Source organism: Sapajus apella, unplaced genomic scaffold, assembly GCF_009761245.1.
Source record: "Sapajus apella isolate SASKATOON/1434 unplaced genomic scaffold, GSC_monkey_1.0 scaffold22, whole genome shotgun sequence".
Taxonomy (NCBI): Eukaryota; Metazoa; Chordata; class Mammalia; order Primates; family Cebidae; genus Sapajus; species Sapajus apella.
In genome coordinates this window covers 17,104,616-17,115,828 of record NW_022436962.1, presented here as the reverse complement: position 1 = coordinate 17,115,828, position 11,213 = coordinate 17,104,616, and the positions used below count along the sequence as shown (strand labels likewise).

Genomic DNA, 11,213 nt, shown 5'->3' with positions numbered 1-11,213 from the left:
CTCTGAAAGAACCTATCTTGGAGATTCACAAGTGTACATGTGGCCACTTATATAATGAAAGAGACACTACAAATAAAGGGAGGAAGCCTGGATTGTGTGTGGACAATATCAGAACGACTAGATCACAGTATGGTGGGAAAGAAAACTGGATCTCCACATCAGGTCACTAGATGGATTAAATTCCAAAATGAGAAATTAAATTACAAAGGTATAGAAGAAAATTCAGGAGGCTATCTCTGTGATTGGGGGTGGGAAAGGTTTTTAACAGATTTCAAAAACACAAGCTTTAAGACTTAAAAAAAAACAGATGAAATCAATTCCATCAAAATTAGATGTATGCCAGCAGTGTAGATGGATCTGAAATAGGAGAACAGGAAGAAATAAGATACGATATGTAGCAATATCATTTGCAAAATAAAATCACATTCACATGAACCAGCAATGTATATTTTGCTAGAACATGTGCACATAAAAGGATAGACTTTAAGAGGTCTATGGAGGGGAGGCGGGGTGGAAGTGGAATCAATCAAAGTGAATCTAGGCCGGGTGTGGTGGCTCATGCCTGTAATCCCAGCACTTTGGAAGGCCAAGGCAGGTGGATCACCTGAGGTCAGGAGTTTGAGAGTAGCCTGGCCAATATGGTGAAACCCCATCTCTACTAAAAGAACAAAAATTAGCTGGACGTGGTGGTAGGCACCTGTAATCCCAGCTATCTGGGAGGCTGAGGCAGGCGAATTGCTTGAACTCGGGAGGTAGAGGTTGCAGTGAGCTGAGATCACACCATTGCACTCCAGCCTGGGCAAGAAGAGCAAAACTTTATTGAAAAAAAAAAAAAACTGAATCTACACCTAAATAAACAAATGCAACCAGATAAGGACCTTGCATGGCTGTCTGTTGTTCATGTGAGAGAGATATATACATACTTGAACATGCATATATTTTTTACTATACGTTGCATAAATGTTGCCCTCCCTAGACTGTGAGCTCCCTGAGGACAGGAACTAGCACTCAGCACATAACAGGCATTTATATTGGAGGAATGAATGAATGAAAGTATACAGGCTTCCTCTGCCATAGGTGCTTTCCTGGGATTCTATGGCAGACAACTCACAGAAACTTTAAAAAAATGTGGTCCTGGAATATTCCTTAGAAATTATCAGGCTCAATGGTGACCTGACCTCTGAATTTCATAAATGGAGTTAAGAACAGGTGGATGGACTGAAAAAAAAAAAACATGTTGCATACTCCAGGTCAGACCACCCACCTTTTTCTAAAGCCATGTGTGGGCTAAAAAACCCAGTATTATTTTTCACAAAAGAAAGGGCTTGTAAACATCATTAGGTAAGAAAAATATCAAGTACTATGAGGATTAAAAGAACTATTAAGATAGATTGAGGATATCAGAACAGGATTCTGAAAGGAGCCAATAGTTGAAGTAGCCCTTGAATGGTGATTTTTTCAATAAATTTTAAAGAGTAGCACATTCAACAAAATAGCTTAATAAAAAAGTCATAACATTCTTCCCATTTTTCTCACTTCTCCATGGGAACCTCATTGCAACATGGCTCGTTATCATGAGCAGATGAGCTGGTCCAACTTCAGAGAGTTAGTGTCTTAGCTTGTTCTGATAGATCTAGAGCTGCCATCCTAGTTTCTGACTCACAGGGAATCTTTCTGCAACCCAACACACTAAGTTCTTCTGAAGGAAGCTCCCAAGATTCTACTAAGTCCTGGTGGAAAATTCCCTCTTGTTTTGGCCAGCTCGGGGTCAGCTGGCAGGTATTTAAAGAGAAAATTTCTTCTGATCTATTGAAGGGCAAAAGGTGCTTTGAACTCAGACTAGAGAGGAACTTGAGTTCATCATGTCTGTATCCCAGACCTGTTGCTATAGCACCTGAAATAAATGAGTCACGGGAAACACGGCAGGGTCCAGGAACAGCCATATGTGCAAATTGGCAGTTGGCTTCATAGCCAGCCAAAAATGATAAGCTTCCTTTCGGCCATAAACCTGACCCAGCTGTGGGTGTGAGCAAACCTGTGTAAAAGGAGAGAGAAGGTTTATTTCCTTCTGGCATCTAGTTCATTTGAACCTGGAACTTTCTCAAACTGTCCTTATTTGAGAAATGCAAGGCACCAGAAACCCAGTAAGTAACAAAATACCATACATCAGCCATCTAAAACGACAGACCTCAGAAAGAGAGAGAGCATCCATTCTGCCGCAAGAAAAGCAATAGAGAAGTGTGTATAATTTATAACATGCACCAATCCTGGGTCCTCTGAAAGCATTTGATATAGATAAACAGATAGTGGAGGCCATTCCTTCAGCTCCTTTGATTCACTATTGTTTTTTTCTTTTTGAGACGGCATTTCACTCTTATTGCCCAGACTGGAGTGCAATGGCATGATCTCAGCTCACTGCAACCTTTGCCTCCCAGGTTCAAGTGATTCTCCTGCCTCAACCTCCCAAGTAGCTGGAATTAAAAAGACATGCGCTACCATGCCTAGCTAATTTTGTATTTTTAGTAGAGACACGGTTTCACCGTATTGATGAGGCTGGTCTCAAACTCCTGACCTTAGGTAATCTGCCTGCCTCAGCATCCCAAAAGTGCTGGGAGGTGAGCCACCGCACCGGGCCTTGATTCACTTTTTTATTTTTTTTTTTTTCACATTATTGCAAAAACGAATTTTAATTTTTAATCTTTAGTTTGATTTAAACATTGCTTTTAGTATGATGCTGACACCAGCTGTGCAGAAAGGGCTCTGAAGAGATGTTCATAGCAGCACACACCTGTGGCTCTTCTTCGGTTCTGGAGGCTCCAGGGCAGCCAATATTGCTTCGTCAAATACATTCTTTAGGCCTTTCTGTGTGAGTGCAGAACACTCCACATACTTGACAGCCTTCAGGTCACGGGCCAGCTTTTCAGCAGTCTCTGGAGTGATAGGCTTCTGTTTGTTCTTGGCAAGTTTCTCAATAGTAGAGGAGTCATCTCTGAGATCAATTTGGGTCCCAACAAGCAAAAAAGGAGTCTTTGGACAGTGGTGAGTTATCTCAGGCACCCACTTTTCTTTCACATTTTCAAATGAAGATGGAGAAACCACTGAAAAACAGACTAGAAATACATCTGTTTGTGGATAACTCAGCGGTCGTAATCTGTCATAATCCTCTTGCCCTGCAGTATCAAAAAGTCCAAGAGTATATGGTTCTCCACCAATCATAACTGTGACTGCATAGTTGTCAAAAACAGTCGGTACATATTCTGATGGAAATTTGTTTGTTGTGTAGGATATCAGGAGACATGTTTTACCAACAGCACCATCGCCCACAACAACACACTTAATTGTCTGCATTGCTGAAATAGTTTTGTATCCACTTTAAATATTTCAAATCTGATGTTAACCTCAGCTTCTCCACCGGGGCGTTGGCAGCACTGTGCGGGATCTCCTCCGATTCACTTTTGAATATACCAGTTCATCCATAATTAAGAAGGGTAAAGACACCAAATAGATTTGTAGGTATTGTTCATGTTTCTGACATATTCCAGAATTGAATATACCAGTTCATCCATAATTAAGAAGGGTAAACACACCAAATAGATTTGTAGGTATTGTTCATGTTTCTGACATATTCTGATGGAGCCTAAGAAAGCCACAGCAGCAAAGTTGGTGGCTCAGTGGCTGTTACTTATGATAACAGCTACCCTGGTCACAGCTGTGAAAAGTAAGGTAGCTAACAGTTTCGGGTTAATGAAAATTCTAGTAGGACTAACCGAAACTTTTATAAAGAAACACCAAGAACTCAGAAGGAGACATAGGCAGGCAGTGCATATGTGTGTATACGTTCCTACACACACTCACGAGCAGCCTCCCGACCACAGAAACTGCATGGATAGAGACAAAGGGGAAGGGGAATGTAAAACTCAGAAGCAGTAATGTGATTTTCATATTGCACTATTCAGATTAGCTGCTTATATTTGTGATTCCCTGCTGTATACTTAGAATTTTTAAAGGAAGAATATATGTTTCCCATATAAAAGCTTTTGTATATTCAAAGAATGAATATAGGGAAGATACAATAGTGAAGGTAAACAACATCTTTAGTAAGGAATTTATTTGCAGAAAGGCAGAGGGGATGTTGTAGTGAAGAAGGGACCCAAGACAATACAGATGTAGAGCCCTGAGTTCCTAAACCCTCAGAGAGCCACTTCTCCCACCCCCATCTTGGAGTTCTGAAGGCTAAAGATAAGCTACTATAACCAAATGACCTTCTTGTTTCCACATTCCTGTCCCTTCAATTCACTGCCAAATTAATTCTCCTAAATACAGTTCAGATATATGACCTTTTCGCTCAGAATTCTTCTATAGCTTGCCTTTGTCCACTGAATAAAATATAGATATGTTAGTTGAGATGTCAATCTTGACTCCCTGATATTGATATTTTGATTCTCATTTCCTTCTCTCTCTCTATCCATCCATCTCCACACTTTAGCTCAATGACCTGCTCTCCATTGCCTAGAAGGGTCTGATGTTTCTCCCTTTTCTTTGCTCCTTCTCTTCCTTCCTGATCAATGCCCCCCTCCCTTGAGCTCCAGCTTTGTTGCTGAATTCTTGTCCATCTCTCTTTCCTATTTCAACTACCACCTTCTACATGAAGCCTCATCTAATACCCTTGATCTGTCCTCATGGATCTTTTAATTCTTATAGCAATTTATATTTATTGTATGACATTGATTACACATCCCCTTGCATTATATGCAAGATAACTTTATATATTATCTTTTCTGCTAAGTTGAAAACTCTTTGACTGGGCTTTTCATATTTGTTTTTCTTTTCTTCCTGCTTTCACTTTTTTTAAAATTGTGAAAAGTAGCATATAATTATAAAAGTGCGCACAACCAAAATATACTACTTAATAAATTATTATAAAGAGAGTAGCAAATAATTAGCACCAGGTCAAGAAATAAAACATCGATAATATCTTAGCAGTCCCCATCACTTGTCCCCATGGGCCCCTTCAACTGCCTTCCACCATATTCACTTGCTTCTCTTTCTTAGCACCTGCCACAGAGGTTCAGGCTTAGCAAGTGTCAGGAAATGCTTGAAAGATAAAGGAATAGTTGGTGAGCGAGGTACAACCTCAGGGAGCATCAGATGAATTCATTATTATCGTCACTGGAAAAGGGCCTAAACTAATTTCCCTACCTAACAGCAGGTCAGAAGTCGCTTTCATGTATACAAGATGCATTTTCTTCCAGGGTAAAGAATACCTGGGGCCATGGAATCAAAGTCTTAACCAAGGAAAGGCCTTGCTGTGCTGAGTTGTATTTTAAGCTGTTGGGAAGTTAGAAATAGTGACCCTCTTTAGGGGTTCTTACAGGGACCTAACAAAACCATGCAGGCGCCTGATTCGTGGGATCCAGGAGAAAGTTCAGGTTGTAACCCACCTCTTAGTAAAGTCAAGATCCTGAAGTTGAATCTGATTTTCCAGATTTCTTGGAAGTCCCAGTTGGGAGAGTATCTGGAGCAATCCAAGCGTAATAGAACCAGGGAAGATAACAGCATCTCATGCCATCTTGTTGCTGTGACCAGTCACCTTCTCAATATTTATGTTTTATTTTTATCTCTGTATTAGAGAGGCATTATTTGTGCACAGGCTGTTAAAAAAAGTTCTGAGGGAAACACGCTTCCAGCTGCTTCCTCCTGTTTTCCATCTGCTGCATTTATGCGTCTTTGTATGCATTTAACTGTTGCTTGTTGGTGTAATTGGGATTTTCTGAGGACAGGGAAAAAAAATTCCCTAAGGGGGGGTTGCGAGTTCAATTGATCTGAAAGAGATTATCTTGGTTAGTCACTAATAAACATTAAACTTTGAATTGCAGCAGTAACATAAGCACCAAGTAGCTTCAAGTTTTAAGAGTTAACTTGCCTCAGTTATATCTTTGTATTCCTATATTTATGCATCAGCTACGCTTTCTCCCATTTAATCTTAAATATGTAAATCCTCAATTTATCTGGAATTACTTAGTGAAAGGCTGATGTGTGAGTGTGGCAGATTATAATATTCCATCGCCACCCCTGATCCTCTTTACCTCTTATTCTTTTCATAGCAGATCAAAAAAGCTGTGTGCGTGCCACAAGAATATATTATTTTAAGAGACTTGGACTTAGAAATTGATTTCCTTGATGAGAAAAAGAAAAGTCTCCTTCTGACCCAGAGGGTCACTTTATAATCCTGTCACTCGACATCAAAAAAGCCTTTTTTTTTCTTTTAAGAGAAGATGAGAATATTTCTGAAAAGGAATTAATTTTTCAGCTCCAGTAAAAACAGTGACTTGCAGACTTAGACATTGCGAGAGGAACGGTCCTATTCAGAACACATCTCCTGTGATTAGCACAAGCTTCTGATATATTTTAGGGTCAGGCAGTTTTAGATGGAGATTGGGATTTTGTACCATGGGACGAAACTGATATTTTATTGATGATTTTAAGGCTTAAGCTTGAGTCTCTGCCTCTTTCTTTCTCTTTTGTAAAGGGATTTTACTGCTTTCAAATATATAATGACAGTTTATGGAAGCAGTCTATCTTCCTTGTGTGTGGATTTAAATTAATAGGCTATTAAACAGCACGTGATTTTTATCACCATCCGATGATAGTTCAACTCACAACAGTTTTTGGTGCATTGCAGGGGACACTTGTACCTGTGCCCGAATTACCTGTCCAACTAGAGCAGTGGTTCTTTTTTTTTTTTGAGACAGTTTCGCTCTGTCACCCAGGCTGAAGTGCAGTAGTGTGATTCCCGGCTCACTGCAATCTCTGCCTCCCAAGTTCAAGTGATTTTCCTGCCTCAGCCTCCCAAGTGGTTCGGACTACAGGTGTGTGCCACTACGCCTGGCTGATTCTTTTGTATTTTTAGTAGGGACAGTATTTTACCATGTTGGCCAGGCTGTTCTTGAATTCTTGACCTCAGATGATCTGCCCACCTCAGCCTTCCAAAGTGCTGGGATTACAGGCGTGAGCCACCTCGCCTGGCCTAGAGCGGCGGTTCTTAATCCTACTACACATTTAAACCACCTGGAGAGTTTCACGAACTACTGATGGCTGCGCCATGCTTCTGGAAATTTTGATTCTGTTGATCTGGGGCCTAGGCCTCAAGGGCATTTAGAAGCTTCAAAAAGTGATTCTAATGACCAAATAGGGTTGAGTACTACTAAACTAAATTCTGAAACCAGATGGCATTCTAGTATTAGGAAGTATCTGCTACAAAGCTCTGACGTTTGCATTTCTAGAGTCCCTTCTTCAACTTACTTACATAAAGGTATTTTTAAAATTAATTTTTAAAAATATTTATAATTGACAGGTACAAAGTTACAGTTAGACAAGAAGTTCGGATGTTCTGTTACACAGTAGGATGATTATAGCAAATAATGTAGTGAATATTCTAAGATAGCCAAAAGAAAAGATTTTAAATAGCATTACCACAAAGAAATGATAATTATTTAAAGTGATGGATAAGTAATTATTTTAATTTGATCATAAAGGTACTTTTGATGAAAGATTTCTAATCTCTTTATTAATATGAAATCTCAGAGCATCTATTTGAATTGCCCAAATTAATATTGGAGTGTGTTTTACTGATGGATAAAATGAGGTTAAAAATCTTCTCAATTTAGGAAACATGTCTATTTGTATGTATATTACACGTACATTTATACACACTAACATAAAAAAGTAATATGTGATGAGGTATTAACGAAATAGTAGAATTTAAGGTTCTTGCCAGGCCTTCAAGCCCTATCCAAAATTATCTCTGCCACAGAGGCCAAAACTTCCACCATTAGTGATTCATTTCTTAATGTTAAGCTTGTTACCCCAGTTGTTATCTTTAAAAATCACTTAATTCCTGAGGAGCCTGGTGCCCTAGTGGGAAAAGGCATGGCAGGTCTTTCTTGGCACAGGGTTGTGGAGAAAGGCATGGCTGGGGCCAGCCTCACAGGCATGTGACCTTGCCATGGTTAGAAGGGCTCTGTACTTTAATATTCTGCTGCCATGATGTTGAAATTTTTAATAATATTTTAACAAGAGTCCTGCTGATTCTGGGTGTGGCCTCCAAAGATAAATTGTTCGTTGCTCTTTTTTTTTTTTTTTTTTTTTGAGACAGTTTTGTTCTGTCACCAGGCTGCAGTGCAGTGGTACAATCTTGGCTCACTGCAACCTCTGCCTCCTGGGTTCAAACAATTCTTCTGCCTCAGCCTCCAAGTTAGCTGGGACTATAGGCGTGTGACACCACGGCCAGCTAATTTTTATATTTTAGTAGAGACGGGGTTTCACCATGTTGGCCAGGATGGTCTTGATCTCTTGACCTTGTGATCTGCCTGCCTTGGCCTCCCAAAGTGCTGGGATTACAGGCGTGAGCCACTGTGCCCAGCCTCAGCTATATTTTTAGCAGAGACAGGGTTTCACCATGTTGGTCATACTGGTCTTGAACTCCTGACCTCGTGATCCACCCACCTCGGCCTCCCAAAGTGCTGGGATTACAGGCATGAGCCACCTTGCTGGCCTTCATTGCTCTTTAGTGTGGTCTGTGCTGGGGACTGAGTGGACTCAGAAAGAGTTGTTTGAGAACTGTGAGACCCAATGGAGGGGCTAATGTCCTATAGCTGTAAGTACCTAGGAATGAGGGGATTGGGCAAATACCCACTGTTTCCTTGGGTTCTTAGGTGGGTGATGGGGTGCCGTGTGTGTTCCGTAATGATATTGTGACCTACCACTCATTTGCAAATATTGAAGCATATTTAAGTGCTGATAATGTTGCTGGCGCTGGATTAAGCCCAGGGGATGTTGTAGCAAGCCTCCATGGAGGGAACGTGAGCAGTCCACTACTACATGCCATAACATGGAATGCATGAAGTGCCGTGGGGAAACACACAAAGGCGCCTAACTGGACTTGCTGGGGCCAGAGAAGGCAGGATGTTCAATCTGAGTTTGAAGGATAATTAGTAATTAACCATGCCAAGAGGAAGAATTATAATGTCCTAGACAGTGGGAACAGCATGTGCAAAGGCACAGGGACACAAGACAGAAAACTATGCATAAGAAGAAATAAAATGATATTCATGGTGACTGGCAATGCTGGGGCTTGAGGGGAGTGTTAAACGATTTTAGGGTGGTACTAGGCATAAGGCCATCAATGGGGCCCATGAGTTAAAAAAATAAAAAAGCATAGTTACCATTGCACTAGACCGCAAAACAAGGGCTTTGACTACATTGCGTCGTTTCATCCTTACAGCAACCCTCAAGGGAGGTCCAGTTGTTAACCCTATTTTACAGAAAAGGAAGTGTGAGTCTTAGATTGAGTAATTCACCCAAGGTTACACAGCTAAGAGGCTGTAGAATTAGTATTCAAATGCAGATGTGTCTCTGCAGAAGGCCTGAGTCCTAAGTCACTGTATCACATCGTTAAGAGATTTGAACTTTAACTTAGAGAATTGGGAAACTATGAAAACATTTTCAGCAGACAATTGACATGAACTACACATTTTAGACAACACTTAGTTGTGTTCAATGACTCTGGGACTTGTTTCATCAATTTATGGACTATAGCTTAGCCTCACCTCCTCCTCTAGTGCCTGAAACAGATAAAGAAGTCCAAACTAGGCTGTGCACAGTGGCTCCTGCCGGTAATCCCAGCACTTGGGAAGGCCGAGGTGGGTGGATCACTTGAGGTCAGGAGTTCAAGACCAGCTTTGCCAACATGGTGAAACCCTGTCCTCTACTAAAGTTACAAAAATTCGATGGTTGTGGTGGCAGGCGCCTTTATCTAAGCCACTTGGGTGGCCGAGGCAGGAGAATCGCTTCAACCTGGGAGGCAGAGGTTGCAGTGAGCTAAAATTGTGCCACCTCACTCCAGCCTGGGCAACAGAGCCAGATTCTGTCTCAAAAAAGAATCCCAAACTGACCACCTTAATTTCTGATGGAAAACTTTGGCTAAAGTTAGATGGGGTAGATCATGGAAGCTCAAGGCTAGAAATGAAGTTCCCCATTTGTCCGTGGCAGTTTGGCCTCTTTATAGAGAATCACCTGTATATTGTAGGTCAGTATACATAAGACAATAAATGAAACGATTCCAAATGGCAGTTTTCATTGTGAAATCAAGTCCTTTCAGTGCCCCATTAGATTTAGTAAAAATAAACACACACACAAATAAAACAAAACTGAATGAAAACATGTTTATTAATATATAATTTACCCCTCTCTGCTTTCTTCACAAGGTTCTTTCTACCTGGGCCATCCCTTCCACACCTTCCTGAGGGATTCTCCATCCTCCTGCCCGAGCTTCTCCCCTAGAGCTTTTTCTCTGGGGCCAATGTCTTTTAGGTTCTGAGGCCACATTTATCTGATGTTCTCACTTTTCATGTGTCCCAGGAAATAGCATGATCAAGTGGCAAGTACTTTGGGGTCTGCCATAACTGGGTTTAAGTCTCAGGAATCTTTGACACCAAGGCTCTCAGTATCAATTTCCTTGTGTATAAAAATGGCAATTTAATCTCAATGTAGAAGGTTTCTTGGGGACTAAATGAGTCCAAGTATTTGAGAGTGCTTGGTCTTTTGTGGGTTACCTGTTGATTTCCTTTCCTTCCTTCCCACTGAGACCTCAGTTCAAATGACTTGTCAGTCTAACGTTTCTCTCAAATCCCATCTGTCAAGTTCCTTGACCCAGACCCCTCTTTACTCTCTGTCTCTTCAGCAATCAGAGACCTTGTGGTAATCCTGGCTTTGCAAATGGTTTATCCCTTCTGATGCTTATGTTAGGAGCCTCCCTGGTCAGGATCCCTAAGGGTGGAAACCAAGTCTGGTAATTTTTTGAAACATTCCTACAGTGTCCACTACAGAGAAGGAAAGACAGAACATTCATTGGCCATCAGGGCACATACTATGTAGAGGGACAGAATGCTCTGCCGTCATTAATGTCAGTGAAATAATTTTCCAGAGTTCCTTAAGCTTTTTACTTTATGTTTATCCAGGGATGGTGACTGTACTTATGGCTTCTTAGTTAATGTCTCACCATTATTGAATTCCTAGAAAGCTTGTTAGAAGGCGAGCTTACTACATCCCAGAGAGGCAGCTGTGGTTACAGTTGATTTTTATAGAAGGGCTCTGAGTGAATCTCTCAGGATGTGGGGCTCTCATTAACTCCAAACATAGAGAATGCAAATATT

General features: G+C 40.9%; 1 pseudogene across 1 annotated transcript; it reads right to left on the bottom strand.

The window, feature by feature from the left end:
* Positions 1–2,671: 2,671 nt before the first annotated feature.
* Positions 2,672–3,448, bottom strand: LOC116558925 (annotated as a pseudogene). Its single transcript, XR_004272234.1, has one exon. The product of XR_004272234.1 is annotated as a cell division control protein 42 homolog pseudogene (transcript).
* Positions 3,449–11,213: the final 7,765 nt, after the last annotated feature.